Below are 12,045 nucleotides of genomic sequence, written 5' to 3' on the forward strand. Positions count from 1 at the left end.
GTTTTCAAGTTGTCCGTCTGTCATTCTTGTGAACACGACATCTTCAAAATAAGTTGAAGGAATAAAAAGTTTAGTTGAACTCAAGGATGAACTGATAAAGATTTTTGTGGTCAAAGTCGCTTTGACCTCACAAAACACATTTTTGCCTTGTCTCAGCAACGTCTTCCGGGAAATATTTTCAAATTTGATACTAGCGGTTACTTGGACTAATAGATGAACGGATCAGAATTTGATTGTCGAAGGTTACGGTCACTTTGACTTAACAAAACTTGTTTTTGGTTTTGTGAACATGATATCTCAAGAAAGCCTTGAGGGAATTCTCTCAAATGTTGTACAAACATTCACTTGGATTAAAGGATGATCTGATTAAAAATTTTAGGTAATCAAGAACACAACATGTTTTTGGCCTCTTGAAAATTATATCTCAAGTCTGCCTTCAGGGAATTTCTTTAAATTTGACAAATTGTCACTTGGACTCAAGACTGATTAGATTTCAGGGGTCAACTGTCACAGTCACCTCATGTTATTGTGAATGCAATATGTCAGGGACCACAGGGCTGTAACTACAGTTTTATATTTCAAACATAAACATTTATGCAATATTAAAGATCCCCTGTAAACATATATAATAAATCAAATAATTATCCACTTGGAATAATAATAATTATATCTGGTATGATTGTTTCACAAAAAATCTCTATTACCAAAAACTACAAGATTGAATCTTTGTTCCTGAATAAATAAGGTCACCATGAGTACATTTTTCAGTTCAGAATTTGTCTGTGTCAAACTCTGCATATACAATATATGTTACTGCACAGTGAAGGTCAAACATTTAGAAAGAACACATTTTTAAATATTTCAAATATTACACAGACAAAAAGAGGCGCAACATAAAAAGCTGAGCCAAATCTTATTTTCACCACTGAAAAGTTCCTCTTCCTGACAGAGGCCAATTTATTATTAGTGAAAGGATTCTAATGACTCTTGAGGTCAGTTCTACTTAAGAGACACATAAACAGGGTGATACCTTTAAATCCATTTCTCACTGAAGTACACGTTTTCTCAGGATCTGGAAACAGCTGAGGCGATGTCATCGAATTGTTATGTTGAATTAAGGACTGAGCTAAGTTCCAAGTAAGCTTCAAAAACTTGGAAAGTACCATTTTCAAGGAATTGTATCACCAGAATGACGCTGTAATAAAGGGGCAGGTACTTCAGCCAAAGGCAAACTGTCCATATACAAACCACTTCACCAGGGTTCATTGCACTGAGATAGCTTTGTACATTAAATGAAAACAGATACAGCGGTCCCTCAAGAGTTGCTTTGATTTCTTGCCAGAAGTCTGCCTCGGCTCCCAAAATCTAATCTCAGGATTTGGAAGAGACCTGAAGCACGACAACAACTCCCCTCCAAAGCAGTTTTCCAGTGAAATCAAGCTGTGCTCAGGTCCTTTCAGGCTCTCCGGGCTATGGACAAGTTAGGAAAAAGCTTCCCTGCTCTGCTCGCTGTAGAGCATAAACCAGACATCTTTAATGACTGAAGTGAAAAACACAAACACGCACAGAGGATCCTCATAAAAAGACACTAATGATGAACGTTCACCATGGAGCAGTCTGCTGTGAGGTAACGGCACAGACGTCTCAGTGTAATCTGCAGCTGCAACCTGCTCTGAAGAGTAAGTATCCAGAGACTGTTATAACTGGTTCATACTGACTGAGACAACACATATACGACCTTTGATTAATCTCACTTCTAGGTAAGATATCAAGGAATGGTAACGTTAATGACGTGTTTTAACTGGATCCAATCAAGTCACAATTTTACTCAGTTTTCATAGACAAGTAACTATATGATATTATATATTTTAGAATCACTGCAAAAAGATTGCATCAATATCTCTATCTGCAATACAATATTTAGCACTTTTAATAACGTTTCAACAACACTGACTTAAATTTAGACCAAAAGGCAAAGCATCCACAGAGTGACCCAATGAAATTCTATTTTTTTAAACTGAGCAAACAGTGACCCCTAGTGTACCATATAAGACTCTACATCTACTGTCCCTGTTGACAGATGCTGTGGCTACACACAAGCCTTAGTGAAAAGGTACGTACAAAATCCTCAGCAATATGAAATGCTGGTGAGTTATGGCTGTTTCAATTCAATCCGATTATATTTGTTCAGCGATTATATTATTATATATAATAATGATGATGAATGATTATATTATTTTAAGGCACTTTGCATAGTAAGGCCGAGACTTTAGAATATTACAGAGAAACACAACAGTTCCCGACAAAAAAATGCAAACACTTGGCAACTATCTGTCTCGACCGTTTGGGCTGAGAGAAATGGGGGAGAGAGGAGAGGTTGGTGGAAAAGGTGAAAGCATATTCACCCAATAATACTGTTACATTGAACAAAGAAGAAAGGCGCAACATAAGGCATATCATTAAAAACTGAGACTGGGACAACCTGTGAGACAATGTGAAATGTCCTTAAGAAAACTAGTAAACTTATTCACACAATGCTACTGATTCCTGAACACAATGAACAGAAAACCCTGAAAGAAACAACACTGATATCAGCACCTCCTTTCTCCCTGGACCATAGAAGTTGCAGCATTTCCTCCTGAGTGTCTGTGTTGAGACCAACATCTTCAGGTCCACAGCACACACAAAGATTGTAGAAGAGAACCAGCAGTAACGTTACAATTCAACACTATATTTACACTTCCAATGGAACTGAACTGATGAAGCTCACTGTAAAAAAACATAAAGCACTTTTACTGTTGACCAGTAGATGGCGACAAAACATTAGAAAAACCACTGCTTGCTTCAATGGAGTTTCTTTAGACTACTGCAGGTTAACACTGAGCCCAAGAGAAAACACTGATGTATATAAATTATTAAGTGAGTTTATTTCCATAAGTAATTCCTACAAATGTATTTTACATTAACACTGTGTCATACATGCCCTGCCTTTGCGGTATTTGGGAGGTTTTGTCCGTAGTCGCCACAGAGTGGAAGCGAGTGTGTGCGTGTATGTGTGCGTGTGTGTGTGTGTGTGTGTGTGTGTGTGTGTGTGTGTGTGTGTGTGTGTGTGTGTGTGTGTGTGTGTGTGTGTGTGTATGTGCATGTTTGCATGTGTGCGTCCTTGTCTTTCTATAGTTTTGAGAGCCAATTTTGGTTGAATACCATTGTTGTGAGGATATTTTGGGGTTAGGGGTTAGGTTTAGGCATAGTTACGATGGTAAGGTTAGGGTGTGGGGCTAAGGAATACACTATGTCAATGAGTGTTGTCACAACTATAGAAAGACAAGTGTGTGTGTGCATGGTGATTGCCTGACTGAAGTGGTGTGTAAGTAAAATATATAAAATAGTGGATTTCCTCCACACTCTCAAGGTCTGTAATCCAGACTATGCTCCAGCTCCTCTCCTATATTTTCCCACAGCGTTGGTTATGTGCATCTGTATAAACAGCAGTGGACACAAACATCCAGTTTCCCAGTTCAGCAGTCCTTGAAATGATTTTCACACCGAGAGCCGCTGCAGCAGGAGGAGGTTGTTTAAGCGAGCTCAAATCCTTGTATACGGTTCCTCACACATACTCACATAACTCCCACCCCTCACTCACACACTCTCACACTCACACACATCCTCTGGTGGAACAGTTGGCCTTGAACAGTATCAGTTTCATCTTTTGATGCACCATGTCTGCTTCAAAATCCATGAAAACCACACACGATTACACAGTTATCTCCGCTGCCAACAGGGCTATCAGGAGTTTTTTTTTTGGGGTGGGGGGGGATTAGATGCTGTTGGCACTTTGCCTCACAGGCGTTACGGACTGTACTGTCAGCCTGGCTGCCAACCCTTTTGAAGGAAATACTGTCAGCTTTGACTTTAACTGGCTGAGACTGAATGAGGTCATTTTTAGGTATTGTGTTACATGTCTAGAGTGTCCATTTTGTAACAGCTGCGTGTGCCGTGTGTGTGTGTGTGTGTGTGTGTGTGTGTGTGTGTGTGTGTGTGTGTGTGTGTGTGTGTGTGTGCGTGTGTGCCTTGGTCCAAAGCTGACCACCTATTCACTGCACATGACTGGGGTGGTATGCTGTCAGGGACGGGCAAGATCCGACTGGAGGAGGTATGAAGGGGGTAAGGGGTTGGTGTCGGACCCCTGGGGTGCACAAGTATGTGCGAATGCCCCGTACGCACATGTTGTCTGATGAAAAATGGACTCGCATTGTTTGATCCGTGACCAGGAGACTCTGGCATGAATCGCACATTAAGGCGACCGGAGATCAGAACGCTCTCACAAATCACCGGAGGATTTTTACATCTGCTCAAGCATCTTTGTTAAGATTGAACACAATACAGCGAGGTATTGTTTGACATTGTTGAGCATAGAATGTTCTATTTGTTATTGTGCATGCAAGTAGTGTCAGAACAATCGGAAAAAAATAGTCTTGACTGGGAAAATTCCCGTGAACGTCATCTCAACTCAGAACAATTCGGAAAAGCCTGCAAAAAGTTTGGTCCATGAGTTGCTGTCGTCATCTATCAACTAATTCCACAAGCGTCACATGTTCCCTGCCTGTGTTTCTTCATCTTATAGACTTCACACTTGGCATGTGTGTTCTTGGTGGCTCGGCGAAGTGCAGTGTTGAATTTAACACGATTTCAATATCAATAAAAACAAAAACAAAATTCAGTTTGTGGACTGAGTTGAACATGTCTCCTTCTAGGTCCTCAGATAAACTACAGCAGTGGTCGGCAACTGGGTCGGCAGATCATTGTGATAATTTGATTATTTTTATTTCACCATATCAGACGGACACAGACATTAACATGTGCTGATCTCCGTCATGGCAGCAACATTTCACAGACCCACTCCCTGTTTGGTAGCAACATGTTTGTTTTGTAAATTCAGTTAAATTTAGTGAAACACACACTATAAAATCTTTATCGCAGATAAACCAGGTAGGATAAACTTCTCTCTGCACCGTAGACAGTTTATAAAAAGCTCTGCACACAATGTCCAGCACAAAAAGAATGAAGAGGGACAGTCTATTGTAGAACGGTTGGAGGAGGTCTCACTGATGACAAGGAATAATTCGGATGAAGCTCTTTCACATTAGCAAATTCCATTCCCATAACAGGTCAAGCAAACAGCCCATTCCAAACAGGCAGGTTCCAGTTATTTATAAGCCAATAAACATCATTTACAATAAGATCTAAATAGTAGCTTCTTATGTCAACTTGTCAAACAATGCACTGTATGTCCATGTCTCACAAGCACCAGAGACCACTTTGCAACTATCAGAGCCGCTGTCTAATTGTAGCTCATGAGCGATCAAATATCTCATTAAACCTTCAAGCTATTTTAACAGGTCCCACCAGGTTTTAACCAACCATTGTCCTTTCAGTTGCTGATCGGTTGGTGGCCTATGAAATGAAAACAATTTGTCACAGTCGCTGTGTTTATGTGACTTATAAACCTGGATCACAGCACTGACACATAAGTCTGTTCAGAGCAGAGCTTCCCACCCTGAGCGTGACATCAGAGGAAAATGGCCGCCGTGCGAACAGGGTCCAAATAGGTGAATTTATTATTAACATGCATCCATTTTTAAAGTATTCATATGCCTGTCTCACCTGGACCTTTCTTGTTCTTCTTAGTTCGGTTTATTGGCGGGTGGCTTCTAACGCTTCATTATTATGCAAATATTGGAAATAGGTGTCAAGGTGCTGTTTAAATACGACTTCACAACTTAAATGGTACCTTCAGAGAAGCATGTGAATGCAGTTACCCAACCAATGCTCCAACTTTGGTTCTCACAGTGAACAAAGCATAATAGTCATAAAAGCCTCCTGACTGACATTTAGGAAATGCACACATTATGACCAGTGGGTGTGTTTTCATTGCAGAAAATACTTTCCCATTGTAAAACTTGCGACCATTAAGCAGCGCTGGAAAATGCTACCCCACGTCAGAATAGTCAGAATGAATGAGGCAAAGGCCAGTGCGGCTACAACTGTGAGCTGTGGTCAGTATTGTGTGTGTGTGTGTGTGTGTGTGTCTCGATAACAGGAGGTGGGGGGGTGGTATAAAGCTTATTATTTTTAACAGCTTAGCGCTCCAATCAAATGAGCCTTCTGCAGATTTTTACACACTGTTGTGCCTCACGTCATCAGGGTTTAATAAACCTCTTAACAGAAAGTTCACTCTTACATGAGGCCTGTGAGCTAGGGTTAGGGTTAGTACTGTAGAGCCCAGTCCCCCCCCCCACACACACACACACACACACACCCTGCCATGTGATGAGACAGACAACAGGCCATACAAGCAACTCAAATTCTCCTCCAAAAAAAAGAGTAAAGTCCCACATTTTCTTTTCTTGTGGCTTCAGCATTTCGGGGGTTTCATACTGTGAGGCGACATGTTATGTCTTCAGTGGAAACATTTGCAAAGCTTATGAAAAAGACGTTAGCGGTCATGAGGGAATTCTTGTCAAGGTACCTCAGAATAGATTATGTCCATTTTTCCATAGTCAATTGTTTTCCTGCTGAGGAGGACTGTGTTTTCTATAGAGGATGAATACACAGAGAGAGGGGGCACCTCATGAAAAACTATACGGAATTCTTGGTACTTCATTACTCCTTGGTTAAATACAGTGGAATTTTGGGTTTACGCAAAAAATACTGTACAGATTTCCAGGAAACATGGTGGAAGGATGCGGTATGGGTTCAGAAAGAAGCAATGAAATTTTGGTGCGGATCTGGATCAGAGGGCAGATTCAGAAATGTTTGTGGGACTGATATATGATGTGGCTTGATTGAATTTAAGAGGACTATTGGGCCTTAGCGAAGCTATGTGCTCTTTTGAGTGCTACTCTAGTTGTGTTATATGTCAGTGGTTGGTGTTAACAATACTTTTTACACAGTGGTACTCCTAAATCTAAAATGTGTCTATTTGCATTCTCCTTTTGTAGTTTATTTATTTGAACATTTATAAGGAAAACATTCTGCTCTTTCCTATGTCTCTGATGGACTTAAGTTCATGTAAGTTATAAAAACAATGTAAGATACAAAACATGAATATGTTTTCTTATTAGTGTAATATTAAATCTTTATGGTAATTTCTGTATTTTCCCCCCGAAATTAAATGTCCAAGTCCAGTTTCTGGCAAAGATGAGGTTTAACATTTCAATACTTTGCTACATTTCAGGATTTAACATAATAGGATGGAATATGTGATTAGAGGATTTTAATACATTCACAGAGATAAATAGACAAAGAACCTCTGGCTAACATGACAGATCCAACGCTCCCCTCATGAAACCACATTCAAATTCACCAAATCCAGATTTTCATTTGGATCTGCACCAAATTACACACACTCGTAAAAACATGTCCCTTTAAATTGTCAATTTTTTTTCAGCAAGATCCATGAATTATTCTCTAAGAAATCCACAGAAATGTTGACAAACGCAGTCTCTGGCAACGTTAAAGAAAGTGGGGGGGAAAAAATTCCTGGATCTGCCCCCTGATCCAGATCTGCACGAAATGTTCTTACGTGACCCCATACCACATCCTTCCACCAAGTCTCATGGAAATCCATCCCGTCGTTTTTGCATAATTCGGCTCAATAACAGATGCAGATAACAACATAACCTAGCAGAGGTAACCAACTCCTGCAGTTGTACTAATAAAGCAGCTGAAATGGTAGAATACAGTGATACTCTAGACATTCACAGAGATGGCAGAAAGAGCAAAGAGTGTATCAGTGGGATCTAACAGCGGTAGGTCAGACCATTTGGAAGTGATTTATGTGCCGGTTTGCACTGATCCATAACCCTGCATTTGACAGGGTTAACTAACATCAATCACTACTCTGAAGGTCCTCTGCTCTCATAAGCCACTTTTTCTCTGTGCTTGACTAAATAATAGGATCTGGTTTCTTCTACCAAAGAGACATGTAGGCGAGTCCTGCTCTGTCGAGGGAAGATACAAACTGCAGACGAGAGAAAAATAGGAAATTCCCAGACACTTGGTTGCACACTCGATCCGCGGGACTCAATAAAAAAGAACTTGTGTTGTGATTATCAATCCGTGTTTCTTTGCACGAGGGTGTGATCTTATTAGACCCACAACAAAGCCTCGCTATCGCCCAGCTTTTCATCCTTCAAACGGCCCTTAAACCCCAACAATGTCGTTCCCCCCAAAACATCTCCACCCCTCCGTCTACCTGCTCTAATTAGGAGCCAGTCTAAGTGCCGCTGTCGAGTTGGGCATGTCTTCCTGTCTGGGCTACACACACACACACACACACACACACACACACACACACACACTGATGGTGCTACTCAGACCCAGACAAAGCCACTTCAGTAGACCAGCACAATAGCACATGATAAGCTTTTATCACACTATCGTGTGAGCATCTGTCTTCCATCTGCATATTCTATCATATACTTACATTCAAATGTGCACATGAGAGGGTAGAGGTCTATGGCACAGAGATGAGATTACATTGTTTTTTGAAGTCAGGTGTACTGTTGTAGGCATTTGATCTTTAGTTTTACATATAATTTGAATGTCTTTGAGTCTGTATGAATTTCCCCATTCAGTCCAGAAACATGCAGGTTAGGTTATTTTTGTGCCAAAGTCTTTTGTCTATGTAGGTGTTATCCACAATATAATAATAACTTTATTGAATCGGCACATCTCAAAACAAAGTGCTTCAAAAATAAAAAAATAAATACAAGCAAATAAAAAAAAAAATCCCAAAAAATTAGAGTGGACACATGAAGACTCTATAGTAAAGTAAATATTTGAAGAAAGAATTGAAAAATTAAACCAAAGCATAACAACACTAAATGTGTTTTTTAGCATAATCTCCCAAACAATGATAAAAAGTCAAATCAGGGAATGCGGTACCATCAAAGTACATTTTCTTCTATAATTTAAAGGAAGCTACTGACTCCGCATAATGCAGAATACATTTTATTTCATAGCGCCTTTCTGGACACATAATTCATAAATAAACACTTGAAAACTTCAAGTAAAACCAAATGTTCAAATCAAAATCAGACAAGGAGACACAAACATCTATCAATACCACATATGAAACGATACATATGGCACTAGACTAGATAAAATGTAAATATTAATTGAAGTGTAATTAAGTAAAAGTGTTTTACAGACGTGTAAAAGGTTTGACTTTATTGAAAGTAATGAAATGCAGAACATAGAACTGTTGTACATACGCAGATCATTTGAGCTCCTGGCTGTTCCTGCGTTTGTACATAATTACCACTGATGCCATAAAAAGGGAACATTCTCTGTTAACTGGGAGAGTTGAATAATATTCTAAAGGAAAGAGAGACTGTGGGCTCTATACGTCCAAACTTCAGCACGGATTCTTAACTTCCATGTCAGAAGACAGCTGATCAATCTTTCTGCTGGCATGTTGCTGCGTTCTCTACTGAAGCCTCCCGCGTTGTTTTCCAAAGAACCTCAAATCTAAGCCTTATGCCCCCAACCCATTGTTCCTATATTGCACACGGGTTGTTCAGTGTCAGACGAAATGTTCTGCTCCTTGACGGAGTAATCGGGAGCTTTTCGCATGCCACGCTGGCAGGAGGGTTTTATGATTCGGCTTTAACACTCCATATGGTAGCGCAGCTCAACAACGTACAGTACCCAGCTGCTTGTGACACATTTCCTGGCACAGAGAGCAGCGTCAGTGGCCACCTCGACCAGACTGTCTGTCAGTTGCCATAAGGACCAAGATTTGACTCCGATTAATTGGCCCAGACGACTTGTTAGACACATGATTAGACGTATTCTAATTAAACAGTCATGCTTCAGCGTACTAATTTGTTAGTATGATTTGTACTGTTTGCTCCTATCACTAATATGGCACAGCATATAATTGGCCTATAAAGCGTTATAACCTATTATTATTCTAATATACTATTTTCTATTCTATTTTCTACTTCTTCTTTTGTCTGTGTGACCACTCCTGACCTCATGATGTCTTTTTATAAGTGGCTCATACTTTGAACTTTGTAACTTCTCCAAAATGCCGTAGCAACCATAGCAACACTCATCACCGAAACAAACAGAGTGAGCACATTATCCCAATTTCAACATCACTTCAGTCGCTCCTGTTAAACTTCAGAATTGACTTCAAGACACTGGTAATAACCTTTTAATGGATTGGCTCTGGACTCGTACGCATGTTCATCACTGATCTTCTGACACCACAGACAACCTGAGGACCAAAGGTGATGGGGATTTTTTGTTAGGTCGCCCAAGCTATGGAGCCATCTCCCCGAGGAGATCAGACTGGTTGAATCACTCTTAAAAACAAGTTTGTATAAATGGGCTTTTACGAGGCTTGTGGTCTAAAACTTTATTTTCCAAAGACACCTTATAACACCAATTTTATACAATGGCATCATAACCCCTAAAACCATTTCATATTGTTCTACTTGACTTTATTTCTTTCATCCTGCTTCTTTTGATTAATGATTGCTTGACATTTAATCTGCCATGTATTGCTTTTTATCATTTTGACCTGTGAAGAACTTTGTAACTTTGTTTTGAAAAGTGCTACATAAATAATGTTTTTTTTTACTATCATTTCTGCTTTACTGCTGTTATTCCTGTTAATGCTGCTTTTGTAAAAAAAAAGATTAACAATGACACGTGTCTCATGTAATAGCAGTTTCATATTTTACTTTTACAGGTATTGCAAATTTCTATTCTTGACCTTACTTGGCTTTAATTTGTGTTTACTTTTTTATCTATCAATTCACTCAACCCCTTTGTCTCCATGGCTGCAGTAAACACACATTTCCCCCCCCCCCCCAAAGCTCTTATCTATTTCAGTCATAAACTTTTTTCAAGGCAGTTTTTCTACTATGAGGCCAGTGCAAAGCGCAGTGTACCTTTTCAAAGACGTTTGAAGAAACCACGGCCACACAGAGAGTCCACAGGAGTGTTGTGTTGATGCTTCGCTTGATAGTCACGGCATAGCCAAAGCAAAGCCTTGTGTTGCCGGCCCTCTGTCGCACCTTTACACCTCTCTCATCTTGACCTATTGTTGCACGGCCCTTCACTGACATGCTGTTATCCCTGCATGAATCCACACGCACAATAAGGCTCAAGGGATTGTTTTCTCTGTCGTGAGATAGGCCTGTAGACCGAGACAATCCAAATGATCTCTTCTTGGTGCTCCTCAAAAGGAATTATAGCTATCTGAGGGAATCATCTTAAATGATTTTACCCTACATGTCAAAGCAAAAAGGTCTTATTGTGCTAAATGTACATCATAAGCAGCGGGGTGTTGACTTTTCCTCCTTTTGTTTTTCTGCCAGGTTGTAATTTGTGCAACCCACACACACACACACACACACACACACTATATCTCCAAGAATGTTACAGGAATGTTTGATCTCAGTAATGAGTGTTGAGTCTGTGCACAAAAGATGCTTATTAGAGCTGGAGGTGGAATTTTTCCTCCATCTGATTTATATCAGGTGTAAGTCTGTGGATGGGTAATTTGGCTGATGGAAGCATTTTTATTACAGAGCTGTGGTCGTGCTGGAAATGATAGGCCTGCTTTGCAGAGTTTGTGGACTGGAGTTTACCCCCTTGCTGTTGTCTGCAGCTGATTCTCCTGGAATGTTTGTTTAGACTCATCCCTGCGCACGAGCTTCACCTGGAACTCCTGGCAGCTTCCACGATGGAGACGAGCAGTGAGATATACCTGGTGAGGGATAAAACAAAACACACAAGATTAAGCCTCCTGGAAAGCCTCCTTCAACCACTGCAGACATCTCTCACACCATCTAGACATTATCACACTCAGTAAAGTAATAGAGATATAAAACACAGACTTTGACTTTAAAAAACTGAAGTGATCCTGTTAATCTTCAGCCGGTGCAGGATTCTGCTGCTCACATTTTAACCAACACCAAGCTTAGGGCCCATAACTCTTCAATTCTTGCCTCACGTCATTGGCTG

Source organism: Hippoglossus stenolepis, chromosome 5, assembly GCF_022539355.2.
Source record: "Hippoglossus stenolepis isolate QCI-W04-F060 chromosome 5, HSTE1.2, whole genome shotgun sequence".
Lineage (NCBI taxonomy): Eukaryota > Metazoa > Chordata > Actinopteri > Pleuronectiformes > Pleuronectidae > Hippoglossus > Hippoglossus stenolepis.